Source organism: Camelus bactrianus, chromosome X, assembly GCF_048773025.1.
Source record: "Camelus bactrianus isolate YW-2024 breed Bactrian camel chromosome X, ASM4877302v1, whole genome shotgun sequence".
NCBI classification, from domain to species: domain Eukaryota; kingdom Metazoa; phylum Chordata; class Mammalia; order Artiodactyla; family Camelidae; genus Camelus; species Camelus bactrianus.
Window position 1 is genome coordinate 31701888 of NC_133575.1, and position 18046 is coordinate 31719933.

At 48.3% G+C, this 18046-nt stretch overlaps 1 long non-coding RNA gene across 1 annotated transcript; it reads right to left on the reverse strand.

The window, feature by feature from the left end:
• Positions 1-305: 305 nt before the first annotated feature.
• LOC123619450 (uncharacterized) lies at positions 306-12086 on the reverse strand. The gene is made up of 3 exons (XR_006728055.2): positions 11856-12086; positions 6569-6673; positions 306-998 (listed from the first exon to the last, which is right to left on the reverse strand). It is a non-coding gene; the product is annotated as an uncharacterized LOC123619450 (long non-coding RNA).
• Between the last annotated feature and the right edge of the window lie 5960 nt (positions 12087-18046).

Sequence of the window (18046 nt, forward strand, 5' to 3'; positions counted from 1 at the left end):
CCTCTCCAGAAGGAACTCTGGGCTGACCTGTTCCTGAGTAGCTTGGGGAGGTCCCGAGTGTTGCTTTGCCTCTTGAAGCCGACAGGAAATGAAGTACTAAAATCCAAAGGCATGGGTGAATGACTCGCTCAGCAAACGACTCTTCCACCAGCCCTGAGAGCTCAGGTAGGACTAGGAAGCAGAGAACTTTGTCCAAGCGGGCCTGATATTTACAAGGGCCACGGATACCAGCACACGAGCATCCTGGAGAAGGATGATGGATATAGACGGTCCTCCTCAAATGTCTCTGCAAAATCGACCATGTCACCACTGTAATCCCACCAGTCTGGGATTCAATATGAATCTGGAAGTATTTCTCCTGAGGACTTACCTAAGAAATACACAACACAGTTCCTACCGCTGGAGCACCTCAACATTTATTGAATGAGAAAAATGGATAGATGACTTCCAATTAGCCATGGAATGATTGAGCACACACACATACCTCCACTGTATCTCCCAAAGCCCTCACTAAAATAACAGTAATGGGATTTTTAAAGAAGGATTTAAATCCATAAAGATAAAAAAATGAGAGGAAAATACAACTATTGAAGGATGTCATCAACATTTTTGAAGTCAAGCCGGAAAGCAAATGGACAAGAGGTAACTGACTTAGCCGACTGGAGAACTTTGAAGGCTAAAAGCCTGTGGGGATAGAAGCTTCAGGAAGCAAGCTGATTCGAGCAGTAGAACCCAAGAAAGGCTGAGGAAATGGGGGTACCAGGTCCTGCAGAAGGTACAGATGGGCTGAAAACAGGGCTTTTGGCATGTCTGTTGAAGAAACGATGAACCTGGAAAGCATGGGATTCAGAAAACTGGTGATCCCACATATTGGAGAAGGGCCAGGAGAATTCTCACTCGGATGCTGAGGGGAGATCGCGGGGGCATCGCTGAGCAGCAGACCCAGAGCAGAAGCCAGGACGACCGTAGTAGGAGCGCGCAGGATTCTGGGACAGGATCTCAAAGAAAAAAGCACAAAGAAGCCAAAGAGTTTATTTGAATGTATCCAGAAGCTAAACAAACAAAAAGGGGGTAAGAGATAAATATTAACTCTAAGGAAAAGAAAAGTTTGTACAGTAAAGGACATGTGTTCCAAGCGTACTACATGACATGGCAGTGAATACATTTACATACTTAAAAGCAGTGAATATTGACGTAACAAAAAAAAAAGTGATCTAATTTTATCAGGATAATAGGCACAAGAGACAGTGTAGGTATGACTAGAGGGGAGTTAAATTTGATTTTCAAGTAAAATACCAATGGTGGATTTTCTTTCTAGGGCTGCCATACAACGGACCACAAACTGAGTGGCTTAAAAACCAAAAATGTATCATCTCACAGATCTGGAAGCTAGAAGTCCAAGATCAAGGTGTCGGCAGGGCCACGCTCCCTCTGAAGGCGCTAGGAAAGGCTCTGTTTCAGGTCTCAGCTTCTGATGGTTCTTTGGCTTGTGCAGCATAACTCCAGTCTTCACATGCTATTCTCCTTGTGTGTGTGTCTGTATCCAAATTCCCCCCTTTTTATAAGGATACTAGTCACATTGGATTAGGATCCACCCTAATGACTTCATCTTAACTTGATCATCTGCAAAGACCCTATTTCCAAACAAGGTCACCTTCACAGGTACTGGGGATTAGGGCTTCAGCATCTTTTGGAGGGGACACAATTCAACCGATAAGAGATGGATAACGTCTAGGATTAATATATCAAGAAATAACAGCATCAGTGCGCTATTTAGAAATAAGAAGGTCAATATGAGAAGAAACAGAGTGGAAAGTGGTTCCTTGTGGGTGGCAGAAATTGGGGTGGAGCCAAGTGAGCTGCCGCTTTTTCTTTATAAGCCTGAAAGGACTGCCCGACTATTGAAAACATGCACATTTCTCACCCACCTCGATTATCACACTCATCACGTGTCATTACAATATGATTACTCATCTGGGGTCCACACAGGACCATAAACTCCTGCGGGCTGATACCAATCATAGCCAATATTTACATAATGCTTACTGTGTGCCCCGAACCTCACTATTCTAAACAGCTCACAACAACCCCGTGAAAAGGTACTGTTATTATCCACCATTTCAGATGGCAAAACTGAGGCACAGAGAAGTGAAGTGATTTGCCCAAGGTCACACAGCTAACTGGAAGAGCCTGGATTAGAAAGGCAATGTTACTTCTACTTCCGATTCCTTTTGGCATTCCCTATACTGCTGAGTATGGAATCATACCATAGTACCTCTACCTGTTAGAAGTAGGAAGAAACAGGTGGATGAGCCTCTTTGTCTACTCATCTTTGATGAGTGTGTGGTTGTCCTCTTTCCTGGGCCAGCTGAGGCTCATTATGTCTGCAACCCATGCTCCCGTCTTTGGGAACCTGTCTGCCCTCACACTCTCCCGTCTGGGTTGCCATATTCTTTTCCATATAGTCCATCCCACCCCATGACTGCAGGTGATTGGGCTAAAAGAGGCCACTGACTCGGGACCAGCCAATCAGAGGCCGCTCTGGGAGCCAGGGCGTGGTGTGGTCCGCTGAGGAGACAACTTGGTCAGTCCAGTTCCTCCTACTGGAAAATGTTTCACCTAGCTGCACAGAGAATCCAAGCCACGCAGCCATGGGCAGAAGGCAGCACCAGTCTGTTCAGGGCTGGTTAAGTTGTGAGAAGCAGAGAATGGCGGACAGGGGGAGAACAGAGAGAAGCAGAACCACGTCACGGCCCCAGGAGAGTGGTAAAGCCAATGCCTGGGGCTCCCTCAGCACCCATGGACTGTCCAGTTCTGGACCTCGTGTTGCCTCACAACGAAACCCCCTGTTTTTTGAGACACTTGAGTCTCCTCTGATCTTGTAAATAGCTCCCATTGTCTACGATGGCCTGTGTTTTACATCTGGGCATTTCTCCTTTCCAGATGTTTCCCTCTGCATGTCTTCATCTGTTTCTCTCTTCTTACCTCTTTATTGCCATCACTCCCCCTCTAGCGCTCTGGCTAACCAGACATTACATTTTGACTGTGCATTGTTTTTCATGAAGTCATGGACCGTCAGCCCTATAAGGCACCTTTTACATTAATGCTGTCCAATAGAACTTTCTGTGATGATGGAAACGTTCCACATCTGTGCTGTCCAAGACGGTGGCCACCAGATACATGTTGCTATTAAGCACTCGAAAAGGGGCCGTTGTGACTGAGGAGCTAAATATTTTATTTTATTTAATTTTAATCACTTTAAATTTAAATAGCCCCATGTGACTAATGGCTATTAAGTTGGGCAATACCGTTGTTCTATCTTCTGATCCATTACCTCTTTTTACAGACAAGTCTCTCGTTGTGAGTGTAAGAGCTGTGGATCATGTCCTTCCTATTCTGGTGTGTGTCTCCTCAAGTCACCACCCAGCTACGGGACACAGCAGCACAGGGACTGGGGTGACGGGCTCCTACTGAAAGACGAGTAGTTGCACTCTCAAAACAGCAGACCCAGGCAGACCCTCAGATGCTCTCCATGCAAGGGCCTGTGTGTAGTGGGGGGACAAGTCAGGTGAGGGCTGAAGCAGGACAACATCATAACCTCAAACTCAGGGCCACCTCTCTGATTTAGGGGACCTCATCCGAGGTGGTAGCCCCTGGGACAGAAATGAGCTAGATGATAACAGATGCACACTACTGTAAATAAAATAGGTAAACAACTGAATCACTTTGCCGTACACCTGAAACTAACACAACATTGTAAATTAACTATACTTCAATTAAAAAAGAAAAAAAGGAATGAGCTAGCTGACTCCCAAAAGTGCTTTTGCTGGACTACAGATGTGGCCCAGATGTGGCCATGTGACCTTGTTCTGGCCAATGGCATGTAACCTGAAAAGATGGATGTCACATTCAGATCTGGCCCATAAAAATCTCCCATGTGCTCTTTCCCCTTCCACACCTTAGTACAGATGAGTCCAGCAGAGCTACAGGATGGAAGGAACCTGGATCCCTGAATCACTCCTGAGACGAGAGCCTCCCGTCTTTCAGGGTCACCCATTCTGGACTTTATATCAGTGATAAACAATCCTCCGTTGTGAGCCGTTGCACCTTGGGGGGTGATCTGTTGCAGCAGCCAGCGTTTCCCTGACTGTTACACACCCAGGAAACACACTTCCTCCTGAACATGTCCTTACGTTGTGGGTGGCGGGGACTGGGATGACTCTGGCAGTGAGTGCAGTGAGGGTGATGTGGTCTTGTCAGTTACCATCCGAGATCTCAGAGCACAAGGTGAAGCAGTGGTGCTCGGCACTGACTGAGTCTGGGTGGGGCCTTCCTGTTACTCACAGCCTACCCTCTGTGTAGCTGCGGCCAGACAGACCTGTGCTCCACTTGGTCTCCTAGGCCGCTGAATGGAGTTTCTAGCGGATGCCCACAAGGGACCAGAATCCCTCTGGGGGAGAAAAGGCCTACAGAAAAACCTCTCTGAGGAGCTGATGGCCTTCACTCTCCACAGGGATAATACACGGGCCACATGGGGCTTCCCTCCTCCACTGTCCTCAGGCTGGGCCAGTGGGCCTCAGTGTGAGGGACAGGGAGCACCTTAGCACCCAAGAGCTCATGTGACTTATTCTACTGTAAGCAGCAAGCAGAAAGTCAAAGAAACTGGAATCACGATTTGAGCAAGGCCCATGGTGGCTATTTCTTGGCAAAGGAATGAGGAACTTGGCCAAAATTCCCTGCCAAAATTTCCCTGGCTCTGAGAGTCACGGATGAAGGGCGCAAACACTTTCTGCCTCATTAACCAAACTAGGGAATACAAGAGGAGGGTCAGGCTTGGGAGGGGAAATGTTGAGACCACTTTGGAGCACACGACGTCTGAGGGGTCGGTGGGGTGCCCACATAGATGCTTCTAGCATCTGGATGGGAATGGGGACCTGAGAGGGTCAGATCAGGGAGCAAGCTTGTGTCTGGAGACAGCTGATGAGGGAAACCACAGGGAAGGAGGGGATTGCAGAGAGAGTCAGAAGAGGAGCTCCTTCTCCCTCTCTCTGAGAGAGAGGGGTGTGGAAGGAGCCACCATGGGGGGAGAGCGTGAGGGAGGAGGGTGTGGTCAGCCAGGTGGGGCAGCCAGAGGACAGGAGGGCAAGGGCTATGGAAAGGCCATTGCATCTGGTGACATGAGTTCACTGGCGGCCCTCGAGAACAGGAGTTAACCCAGAAGGACACTCACTGGTTGGCAAGGGGAAGTTGGGTGGAGATTTAAAATTTATGGCAGAGTCTGCAAAAAGGATAAATTGCCCCTTAGGGACTGTAAGCTAATTGTATCCCGTGGTGCGCCTGGGGCAGGGACGGTCTAGTGGCACAAAACAGAAGCCCCCTTACACAAGCTTAAGTAAAAAGGGAGAATTTATGGGAAGACCATGAGGCTATCTCCGAGATTCAAGGACAGGAAGTGCAGCCGGCCTTAGGGGGCGGGAACTGGCAACTGGGGAGCCAGCAGGAACCTTGGCAGCTCTGTTCTCTCCTTCTCTATCTCTGCTTTCCTCCCAGATGGCTTCTTTCTTCTCTCTCAGCTTTTTCTGCCACTCTGTGCACATGGTGGAAAATGGCTGCCTCAGGTGGCCTTCCCTGGCCTGTTCACGTCCATCTTCTCCGGGCTCACACTGCACCTGGCACAAGGCATTCAAACAGCCAACAAAGACTGCCTAGGACCACCAAGGTGTCCCGAGGCCCAGTTCCTGGGAGAGCATCTGATTGGTCCATTTGGGTCAGGTGCCCATCCCTTGTCCAATCAGCTATGGCCAAGGGGAGGGTCTTGTGCCCTCGGGCCCCTCAGTGGGGCCTGGGGAGCAGCATCTTCGGAAAGGCAGCCCAGGCAGGTTCTTGAAGAGGAGAATATGGGGGCTGTCATACTGTCTTGTTCCAGACAAGCCAGACAAGCTGTAGGCCTCCTCTGATCCTCCTGGAACAGAGAGAGGCTCCTGAGGTCAGCCTCCACTTTAAATAAACAATACCACGAAAGCCACGAGGAATGGGGCATGTGCACCCATAGACAAGTGGCAAATGACGCTGTACCGTGTGCCTCCTCTCTCTCGTCCATCTGCACATTCAAGCCCAGGTACACCACCCAAAGCGCTCATCAGGGCCTCTTGCGACATTCAGGAGATTTCCCCAGGCTCAGCTGTCATCTACTTTGTTTCCCTCCGCTCCAGCCTGAAATGGGAAGAGCTAAATTGGAGGGGCCTGTGGGAGAGGGGGCCGCAGTAGTTGCCCTGCTTGGAATGGCCCTGACCCCACAGTATGTGGATCAAGCAGTCTCCACGGGAAGCAGTTAGGCTAGTTTGACAAGTATTTAGGTACAAAGGGGTGATCGACAAAGATGTGGGTGTAGGGGAACCACAGGGATAGCAGAAGCAGAAGCTGTTAGCAGTGGAGATTTTTTTTTTTTACCACCTCAGATCCAGAGGTGAGGAGAGAAGGCCACCTTAAAAGGAGCAGGGACATTCAGTGGGAGGGTCAGTCAGCCCAAGCCAACTTCACAGGGAGGAAGTTGGGGAATAAACTTCACCTCATTTCTCCTCCTGCCCTCTGAGTTCTTGACACCTGGAAGCCAGAGGGCGGGGGGCCCTTTGAGATGGATGCAGAGGAGTCGTCTTCCTGGGGCACCGTAAACCTGAGGGGGCAAATGGAAAATGTGACCATCTGCTTACACATGGGTCATGTGCTACACTGTGGGCTCCTCCAGGGCAAGCCACTTGGCTCCTTTCTTTTTGTCGCCAGCACCCAACCCAGTGCACCTCTTAACAACCCTGTAAGGTACACTGTATTCTTGTCTCAGTTTTACAGACTAGGCTCAGAGAGGTTAGGCGACTTGCCCAAGGTCACCCAGCGGGTTTTGGTGGGATCACAGCTAGGACTTCAAGTCCATTTTGACTATCATTTACAGTCTGCCATCCATTGTCAGAAGGCCTCTAAGGCTCGTTCCTGGCTGTGCAGGCTGTCCAGAATTGGAAACTCTGACTTTCAAGAGGCTGAAAAATTGAGCAGGAACCAGAGCAAAGAGGGGTCAGAATTGGCACTGAGGAACTCAGGGCACGGGGTGGGGGAGGGAGGGTTTCTGCTGCTGTCTCCTGGGTTATTAACACCCTTTACTTCTACCCATTCTTTGCTTCAAATACAAGCAGAACCAGGGAAGAGGGGGGCAGGGGGATGCCCTCCCTACTCATTGCAAAACTGAATACTAATTTTGAAGATTTTAAAATAGAATTCACTTAAAGAGGAAGGAAATTCTGACACATGCTACAACATGGATGAACCTTGAGGACATACTCAGTGAAATAAGCCAGTCACAAAAGGACAAATATTCTATGATTCCAGTCGTTTGAAGAAATCAAAGTAGTCAAATTCATGGAGAAAGAAAGTGGAATGGTGGTCACCGGGGCGCTGGGTGGGGAGGAGGGAATAGGGAGTCAGTGTTTAACAGAGACAGAGTTTCAGTTTTGCAAGATGAAAAAAGTTCTGGAGAGGGATGGTGGTGATGGTTGTGCGACAAGGTGAGTGTACTTAGTGCCACTGAGCTGGACGCTTAAAAATTGATTACAATGGTCCGTTTTATGTTATGCGTATTTTGCGCAATTGTAAAAAAACTGAATTTGGTAAACATTTAATGAGCACCTACTGTGTGCTCTGCACGAGGAATTCAAAGCCTTCAAAGCCGTAAAACATCCGCCTTAGTGGCAAGCTCAGCTGCGTTGGGCAAAGTGATGTAAATGAACTTTGTGCTGGGTGGGAAGTACAATAATACAGTGTGGGCGGGACCGAGGGAGCGATGGGGAGGGAGGGTGGGCTCCGCTGCAGTGGGGATGGAGTGAAGCCTTCTCGAAGGAAGTAGTCTCTTAGCTGGGCTTATCCAGAGACTGAGAGGACTTCAAGGGTGAGAAAAAGGTTGGGCAGGAAGTGGAGGAGCGGGGAACACACAGAACTTTCCAAGCAAAGAACTCTTGCACAAGGAAAAATGTAGAGGTGGGAAATAGCATGCTGTTAAGCCTCTTCTCCTTTGTTTGTGGGATGTGACCAAATCCACATCCCCTTATGCTACACTGATAGGTCTACGACAGTGCGTCTCAAACCAGTCCCTCACAGACTGACATGTGGCTCTACTGTATATGACGATTATGGAGTTTATGCCATATGCCACTCACCATGGAAATTTGAACCAATCTATTTCCTGTTCAACAAGAGTCCACTGACAAGCAGCAGTGGATGTCACAGCAAGGTCAAGTTGCTTTCAGGTTTCCAGAATGGATACTTTCCATTTCTGTGCTTTTCTTATTGTGGACCAGCACTGGTCCACGGACCACACTTTGAGTAGCGCTGGTCTATAAGACCGTGAGTCCCTTAAAGGGAGGAACCGTTTCTTTTTATTTTGTCCATCCTTCGGACTTGTAGCAGAGAAGTCCTCTTCTTTCCCAGAAAGGGATGCCTACCTGTTAATTAGCTAGTGTTTTCCCTGTGTTTTGAATATGGAAAGCTCTGCCAGTATTAAATACTATTATTATTATTAGCCTTGTGTCCACTATAGTGGATGTCATTTAATTAAAACTGCATAATAGGCAAATCTGCCTTAATTGGCTGGGATGTGGCTAGGAAACCATTTCGAGTCTGTGTCTGCATTCTCTGTTCTGTGGCCATCACATCACATTCTCTGGCGATGGGTCATTTTGGAGACCTTGGGCAGGGTTCAGGGAAGGTTATCTGGCTACTGATTAACACTTAATTAGCACCTTTTTCATGTAGCACAGCAGTGACTTTGTAAATTTAAAAATTTCAGGGGACCACTTAATGTGGAATTAAAGTACAAGTGCAATATTTAAGATGCATGAAATTGTTTTACGCATTACAGCATTAACTAGCTCTTAATTTATGCAGTGCATGCCAGCGAAGGGCAATTAAAGTGTAGCAGGGAAAAAAAAATTATAGATCTCTACGTTGTCCTGTCTTTTTGTCTAACAATGCTTCTGAAAGCTTTTGCTACATTCATATCTCAACTCCTATTCTAGATTTAGAAGTAAATGCTAAGTTCTGAAACTTGTTTGCCCGATAGGAATTGGCATTATCTTTAACCTGAAACTACGTCCAACCACTAAGTCCCTCCAGGGCCCAGAAATCCACCCGGCCTCAGTGATTGGTCCAGGGATAGGTACATAACCCCAATATAGCCAATGAGATGTCAGGAGACATTTGCTGGACTTTAAGGGAAGTGATGCTAAAAGTGTCTTCTTTCATGTCGGAAGGAGTGGTTCTCCTTGCCCCCATCAGTGTGGGGCAAGGATGTGATGTCAGGAACGGTGGCAGCCATTTTGCAAGCAGTCTGCAGCTGCAGGGGGGTCATTGTTTAGAATTTGGTGATGAATCCAACACCATGGGAGGCCATATGGCAAGATGAAGACAGACTCAATCCTTGAAGATACTGTGGGAGACACTTGATTTGGACTAGTCTGAAGGCCATCCAATTTCTGAATTATATTGGAACCTATAAATATGCTGCGTATTCCCAATTCCCTGCCTTATTCATGCTGTTCCCTTTGGAAGGCTCTTTCCTTCCTTCTCCATCCTTCAAGACCAAGTCCAAAAGCCATCCTTCTAAGAAGCTTTTCTTGAGCTGAAACATGCTCGGGATGGTCAGAACCATGCCCAGATCCTCTAGGGTGCTAATACCCCTTACTTGAAATTCTCCTTCTGCAAGGAGCACGCGCTTCCCTGAAAAGCGTGAAGCTGCAAATGTGACTCTCCATCTCCCCCGAGAGGACCTAAGCTTTTGCTTTTGTCCCCAGCGTTAGTGTTGCACCTGGCACACTGAGTCCGCAAAATGCTGCAAACCCGTTCCTAGAAAGGAATGTTAGTGATATCAGGATGGTGTAGTCAGAAAAGAAGAAAGCACATACCAGCATATGGTCTTTTTAGCTAGAGCCAGAAGGAAGAAAAAAAAAATACTGGGTAAATGCTGCAGCTGGGTGGATTCCTGGGCCACTGCAGCTGCTGAGAGCAGAGGAGGACTTGCAATAAGAAGGGGGAGGAGTCACAGATGCAAGCCAATCAGAGTATTTGTCTGTCCCTCAGTTTGTAACTTACATAGATGGATACAGTGTCTAACTACAAAGTTGAGGGCTAGGAAAGCAAGAGTTTCCCGGTCACCTCCTTGTCCCCATGCCCCATGTCCTCTTGGCAGACATGGAGCTGTACTGTTCTGATCCCTCTCCAGCCACTCAGAATCTGGTCAGCTGACAGCCTTATGGTCCACCCAGCGCTACTCGGAGTAGTGGCTCTAGCCAACGGTGGCACTCAGGGTTGGCCATTTCCACCCAAATTGGGGCTGCTCTAATAGGCACCATTCGCTGGGAGCTGTTCAGATCTGCATCACTGCCTGCTCGCTCCCTGCCCAATCCTGCTTCTGCCCTTCTCCTTTCAGGGGTGCTTCCTCAATAAACCCTTGACACTCCTGACTCTATCTTAGCACCTGCTTCCCAAAGAACCTGCCCCAGACATAAAAACTGCTAACTCATGAGTGTGTATTCTTCCAGACATTTTTCTATTCATTTACATACATGTATGTATGTATACTCCCTAAAGATTTTTTTATAATTCATTTTGTTTTTACATAAATAGGATTGTACTATGTATATGAATTATTCTACAATTCAAATCATTTTAGCACATCTGCATGAACAGTAGGTATCAGTGCACAGAGGGATATCTTTTTTGCTTGCTGTATACTATTCCACAGTATGGCAAGCCCACTGTTACGTAACTTATACTGATGGATATTTGGCTTTTCTATCTCCTATAATTATTAATAATGCTGCTAGGAACATGCTATAAGCAGATTTCAAATAATAATAATAATAAACTGAACATTATTCTAGATAGTTTATAAACCTGAATTAACCAAGCCTTTTTTTTGTGTTCCGATGCTGCTCTGACGTCTAGAGATTTTGCTGACCCTGGAAGGATTGCCCCTCCCAGGATTAGCCAGTTCCTGGAGATAATAAACCAGCAATTTGCCTGGGTGTACCTTTCAAATGCAAACCAACCAATCCAGAGCCCACACCCCTAACCGCCACCTCTGTCTGGCTCTCACACTCCAGGCCCATCCTCCTGCCCTAATCGGACAGCTAGGGGCAGCCCCAGTGCCCCAGAGCCCACTGAGATCATTCAAACCTTGCCCTGCCTTGCCTGTTCCTTTTCACGGAAACCATAATAAAGGTTCTTGCCCACCAGTTTTCCCTCTAGCTCAGCTTGCTGACCAGCTCCAATGCTTCCTTGTGTGCCCTTCCTCCTGGGGCCTAGCGCGGCCCCTCCTCTGGGGATGTGTAAGTATAACCAATTATCTTTTCTGTGGCCATCGTCTCCTGATCTGTTGGCATCACCAGACCTGAATAATAATAATAATTATTCAAAACAGGAGGCTCGCATCCGCAAGGTGGAACAAACATTTTCTTTTTCTCCCAATGGTTCCAGAATGCTTTCATTTGTGAACTCTTTCTGGGCAAAGTGAAGTGCTAAATGTGCTGAGTTACTTAGGGCAGACACAAGAAAGAACTTCCTGCTAGTAAGCAAGGCCACCTGAATAATCGTACTCCGGGAGCATCTTTCAAAGAGCGGCGTCAGCGGCCACAGCAACAACCCTGTGAGCCGATTCCCCGCAGAGCAGAGGCAGGGACCGAAGCAAGGCAGGCAGCTCCTGCCAGCTGCAGGCTTCGGGAATTTACCGCCCACCCGGGCACAGCCCCACCCCTTGCTGATGGAGGCAAGGTTCCCTCCGGCCCACCCCGGCAGACAGCTGAGGTTATCCTCACCTGAGGAGGGAGGAGGGCTGGGATTACCGCCTTCTCTGTTGCCCCGGGGCTCTGGGCCCCCGACGCGGGGCATCCTGGCGGAGGTTGGCCTGTGTTCACAGCTGCCTGCCGGGAGCCGGAGCCTGTCAGCTCGAGCGGCGGCGAGGGAAGACGTTTCTGACACAAAACCCCAGGGGAATCCACGGAGGAGCTGGGCTGTCATTACTTATTAACAATAGGCCTGATCCCCAGCCCGGCAGGCCCAGGGAAATAGCCTGCAGGGAGGCCGGCCTCCCCGCTACGAGGTGGTTTAACACTTTCAGGGCAGGAGGAAGCTGTTTGGGGGGTTAATTGTCACATTTTTGCATGTAAGAGGGGCCATTCTTTACATATTCTACACCGGAGCCCTCTTCCTCCTCTTCCCCACCCCCTCTCTGTGTCCGCATTCTTCTCTTCGGTTCTCCTGCCCCCTCAGGTTTTAAGCCGGCAAACCCACAGGATGTGGCAGGCTGTGCTTATAAAGAGGAGAAAGATTTGAGCATGCACGCAGCCAGACACCTGGGACTAATGTCCTCCGAGAGGGCGTGCAGGGAGAGGCGGGGAGGGGAAGAGGCCGATGGAACTGGCAGCTCCTGGTTGCAGACCCGGAAAGGTCAGCAAACTAGCTGGTCGTTAAGGCTGGTTATTGCCTCTTTTCTCCCCTCAAGGGGACCTGGGCTCCAGCGCCAGAACACTGTGTCCCAGCTCCGCCATCTCAGGTGCGCGAAGCCACCCACCCGTGATGTGGCGGGTCGGGTTTCCCGGGGAAGCAGATGCGGAGACGCAGATCAGCATGCAGGCCACCTTTTAGGGAGGACTTCTAGGCTCAGCACCTTAGTCTGGTGTGGATCAGCCCCTGGGTGTGGGCGGCTTCTTTAGCTTGGGGGAAGGGCCAACAGCTGAAGGCCGGCTGCAGGCAGCGCTCCAGCCGCAGAGGGTGAAGTCCTTCCTTGCGGAAGGGGGAGCACGGCCACCACCACCCTGCTTCCCGGAGGACGGCTGAACTGGGAGCTCTCCAAATCGCAGCGGGGGCATTCCTCAGCCTCCCCACCGAGGCCAGCCTGGCCTCCTTTCCTGCTGCATCTCCTCCCGTCCTTCCTGCTCCTCCTCCACCCATCCCTCCTCCCATCCCTCTTTGATTCCCTCTTCCCTGCAGGGGCTATCCCGAGGTTTTCAAAGTTTTTAAAGGCCGTCCAATTCGGTGGGCCAGTGCAAGTTTACGAGGCAGCGGAACTGCCCTAATTGAGGTGGAAGGTCAGGGAGCCCCTCCCTCCGGCCACCGTTGTCTTGCTGTAAAACACTTTGTAATCTGTAAAGGGCTGGCTGGCTGGCTGAATCCAGAGCATTTTTTTCCTCTCTAATTGGGCGGTTCCAAACTTCACCACAGGGGGTGCTAAATTGTCATAGGCTCTTTTATTTGTGTCAACAGGAGCAGGAAGCGTACAGTTGCTATCTGTCTGTGATGTAAATTCCATCTGCTAGGTTCCAGCTACTTTAGGAGAAGGTAGTGGGTCTAATTGGGGACATGCATTTAGGAACAGTCAGTTAGCATTTTATCACAAGTCCACGCTCCAGAGCCCACCATGACCCGAGCTTCCATCAGCACCAGAGGTTTTGTTCATTAGCATAAAAGGGCCTTAGAAATGAGTTCCCACTGGTGGAAGCACTTCGAGGTGGGTGGATGGATCAGGGATAGGAGCGGCACTTCAGCTCTTGCAGGCGCAGACCGGGAGAATCTGGTTCGCTCCGTGGCTGGTCCTCGGAGGGCTGGCACCGTGGGCTTGACTCCAAAGTGGTCCTGCGTGCGCTGAGCGGCTAATTTGGTGGATTTGTGCCCCTGGAGTCGGACTAGAAGGTTAGAGAATCCCGCTGCAAGACTCTCCTAGCATTTGCCTCAGGCAAACTTTCCTGCCTGGCGCTGTTGGAGCTCTTAAAAGGACGGAGGCTTGAACTTCACGGAATTTACAGGACGAGTTATATGGCTGCTTGGTGTAGCTTGTTCAGAACTTGGCCTGAAGACTTCCTTTCACAGTAACCTGGTGGCACGGTAGGGAGAGGGGCCCTACGCCCTTACCCACTTCTAATTACTAAAAACTACAGAGATTTATCAAAAGGAACCTAATCTTTTTTGGGGGAGGGGCAAGACCGAACTGGTTTAGGTCAATTAGCGCCAGCCTAAAACCCCACCCCAGAGCCTCTATAAAACCTTCATCAGCTGTGAATTCCCACCTTCCCACAGCAATAACCACTGTGTACCCCTGTGTTTTCTCACGGGTGTAATAGGGGTCTAATCCTTGTGTCTTCTGTCATAAGGAGTTACAAGGACTAAATAGATTGTTTTGTTAAACCCTTCCAAAACAGGTTGGATTCACAAATTGAAGACTGATGCCTTGAGGTTGGGGGAGGTAAAAAAAAAAAAAAAATCAGCGCTCAGAAGTGTTCAGAGCAAGGAGGCCCCTGGTGTTCCTTATCAGCAAAAGTGTTTATTGAGGGCTGGTGTGCATGTGCGCCACGAACTACACTGACACGGGCCCTCGTGTCTCCATGGTTCTAGCGCGTTTCTAGCGCAGGTGAAGCTTGATTAGGAACAGGGTCCATCAACTCACAGATCCTGCACACAAACAGATAATCAGCACAAAACTCCGGTGAGGAGATTAGATTAGATACATTAGATCTGACGGCTCAGAATGCTGGTTGCCTACTGAAGAAGGGAGCCAAGCACTGTGATTTCTCAACTTGGGTTAAATCTCTCCCTGCAGCCTGGCCCTGAGAGGCGGAGTCCAATTCACCAGGAAGGGAAATGGATGGTTCTCAGCCAGCAGTGACCAGCCCACCTGTATGAGGTAAATCCCAGTGCTCAAGACCTCAGAGCACAATTTTGGTTCGGAGTGGCCTCCGGTGCCCTTTAGTGGGTAAAGTGTTTTCACTGTCAATATCTGGTTGGAACTTCATAGCTGCGGAAAATGTGAGGGTTGTGGGGCAGACGGCTGCATCTCCTTGAGATTGTTGATAGCTACCTCCCTGGTCCCTTGCTGATGAAGGTCTAGATTTTTCCCGATATTGGATGGCAGTGTGTTGTTCATGGAAGGCGGACTTAACCCCAGGAGATGATTCATATGTACCCTGAGCAAATCATGGTACAAACATTACTTCTTTTTCTTTCTTTTTTTTTTTTCCTTTTTTTTTAATTGAAGTATAGTTGATTTACAGTGATGTGTTAGTTTCTGGTGTACAGCAAAGTGATTCAGTTATACATAGTCTTTTTCATATTCTTTTCCATTATAAGCAATTACAAGGTATTGAGTATAGTTCCCTGTGCTCTACAAAAGGACCTTGTTGTTTATTTTATATATAATAGTATCTGCAAATCCCAAATTCCAAATTTATCCCTCCCCACCCCCTTCCTCTTTGGTAACCATAAGTTTGTTTTCAATGTCTGTGAGTCTATTTCTGTTTTGTAAATAAGTTCATTTGTATCGTTTTTTTTAGATTCCACATATGTAATATTATATGATATTTGTCTTTCTGACTTCACATAGTATGATAATCTCTAGGTTCATTCATGTTCCTGCAAATGGCATTATTTCATTCTTTTTCATGGTTAAGTAGTATTCCATTGTATATATATCACATCTTTATCCATTCATCTGTTGATGGACATTTAGGTTGTTTCCATGTTTTGGCTATTGTAAATAGTGCTGCTATGATCATTGAGGTGCATGTATCTTTTCAAATTAGAGTTTTCACCTTTTCCAGATACATGCCCAGAAGTGGAATTGCTGGACCATATAGTAACTCTATTTTTAGTGTTTTTTTTTTTTTTTTTTACAAACATTACTTCTTGATGATTTAGTTTAGGGACATCCCTGTCCTGGCCTATAGAATCTAAGAGGGATCTTGGTAGGAGGTTTCTGAGAAGTATTTTTCTCCACGAAAAAAAGAGAAATGCTTAAGGGGATTGCTGCCACCATCACCCATCCATGTTATTCCTGCTTTTGAATTCTGTTGTAAGGATATCAGATATTGGAGTAGCAGCAGCCATTTTGTGACCGTGAGGGGATGATTGAACAGAAAGGTAAAAAGAGCCTGGGTCCTTAATGACTTCTTTGGCCATCAAACCAGAGACCACCTGCCTCTGGGCTTCTTATAATATGAAATATTAGTATATCTTTATTGTTTAAATGCTTTTTATTAGATATGCTGCTGAGAGCATTGTAATGGGTATAATCCCAATTTAATAGTGGAGAAGTCTAGGAGAAATTAAGTCATAGAGTTAATTAGTGGCAGAGAGGGGCCTAGAATCCAAGGGTTCCAGTTTCACCCAGAGTACGCTTCTCTACCTCTGAACTCTACAGAGTCTTAGGGAACCTCGGGAGCCTCCTCAAGGCCAAGGGTGCCAATGTGCCCCTACCTCCCTTCCCCAACCCAAGTCAGAGCAGCATGGCTTTTATCTGATTTATCTTACTGGCTTCCCACTAACATTCTGTTTGAAACAAAAGACTGTGAGGCTTTAACATATTTAAAAACCACTGTCCCACCTCTTATCCTTAACAACAGTGACCAGCTCTTTACCCCACCGCAGCAGAAACTGTAAAGAAAATGTCTTTTCTAAGAGGAAACATCGAGAGTAAGGGTTGTATTTTATTTCCCAGGTGTAAGCCCAGAGATCCCAGCAAACTGTTCACTCACGTGTGTGCACACACACGCTACAGACACACACGTACTTCTGAAGCATATACACGCAGACGCGCTGTTTTGATTTTTCATCCTATTAGCCGCTTTCAGGTTGTGAGGCAGAATGAGGCACAGTGAGGCTAGCACGGATGCTGGCGTTGACGAAGCCCCTGGAGGGCCGACCGAGCAAGAGCTCCTGACTTGGTTTTGGAAACAGCAGCAGCCGAGGCCACACTGATCATCTGGTCTTGTCCTCGACTGTTCCAAACTCCGAGGCCACCTCTATTCTCAAGACCCAGCTTCTCTTGGCTTCTCCCACTTGCTCTCAAACTGCTCAGGATTAGAAACCTTCCCCTGAGCAGATCTGATCGGGTGGGCTCCTCACTGCACCGTGTGGACCCCCCAGCCTCGCTCGGGCCAGACAGAGTTCTCCAGCCAGGGTGCCTCATGCCTTTCCCGGGATGCAGATTCCTGACCCAAACAGTGGTAACAGGGTAACAGAGTTCAGTGACACAAAACACAGGTGGCAGCTTATGCAAAAGGAACCTGGCTCTCCTCAAAATAGGGTTCTGAGCATTGCAAGTGCCTGACGTTTAAGCAGCTCCGATGCAGCCTCCTGAGAACCACTGGGCACTGCCTTCCTTTCTTCCTTCTGCTCCTCTATGTGCCCCTCCCCCGCCTTCCTTTGGTCCCTCATCCAAGAAACATTTCTTCAATGCCTAGGATTCCCATGATCTATTGCTGCTTCATAGACAATTGCAAAACCTAGTGGCTTCTGAAGAAAACCATTTTATCATATCTCACAGCTTTGGGGGTCAGAATCCGGGCAGGGCTTGGCTGGGTGATTCTTTTGCTTCTCGTGGCATCTGCTGTGATCGCTCAGTGGTATTTGCTGGCAGCCTGGCTGGTCTGGACGGTCAAGGTGAACCATGTCGAGCGCCTCAGCAGGAAAGGCTAGAAGGCTTGGGTCACTGGGCTTCGCATCCTCTTTTTACCACTCAGGGTCCTTTCTGTAGATGAGTATGACTCTGTACATGGCAGCTCTAAGAGTGAGTGTTTCAAGAGACAGGAAGTGGAAGCTGCCAGTCTCTTGAGGCCTGGGCACCGAAATTGGCACAGTGTCCCTCCTGCCATATTCTGTTGATCAAGATGTCACATAGCCCACCCAGATTTAACAGTGGGGGGGGGGGGTTTGCAGTCCCTCTCAACGAGAGGAGTGTGAAGGCATTGTTGGCCATCTTTAATCTGATGGGAATTGTGAGAGATGCTGTTAAGTAAAAGATCGAATAACATGAGTACTGCTGTGTCGTTTGTTCCCTTTTTACTTCCTCTGGGTTAAGTCCAGATCTGAGGATAGATTTTCCTGTTTCCCTAAGTTACTGGAAAAACTCCGTTTGATATTGTGATGGGGGTGAGTGGAGCAGAGAGATGAGAGACAGAACCTGGGCAGTGCGGGGCTGCTCTTAGGAAGTCAGGTGGGCTAGGGGTGAGATCCAGGA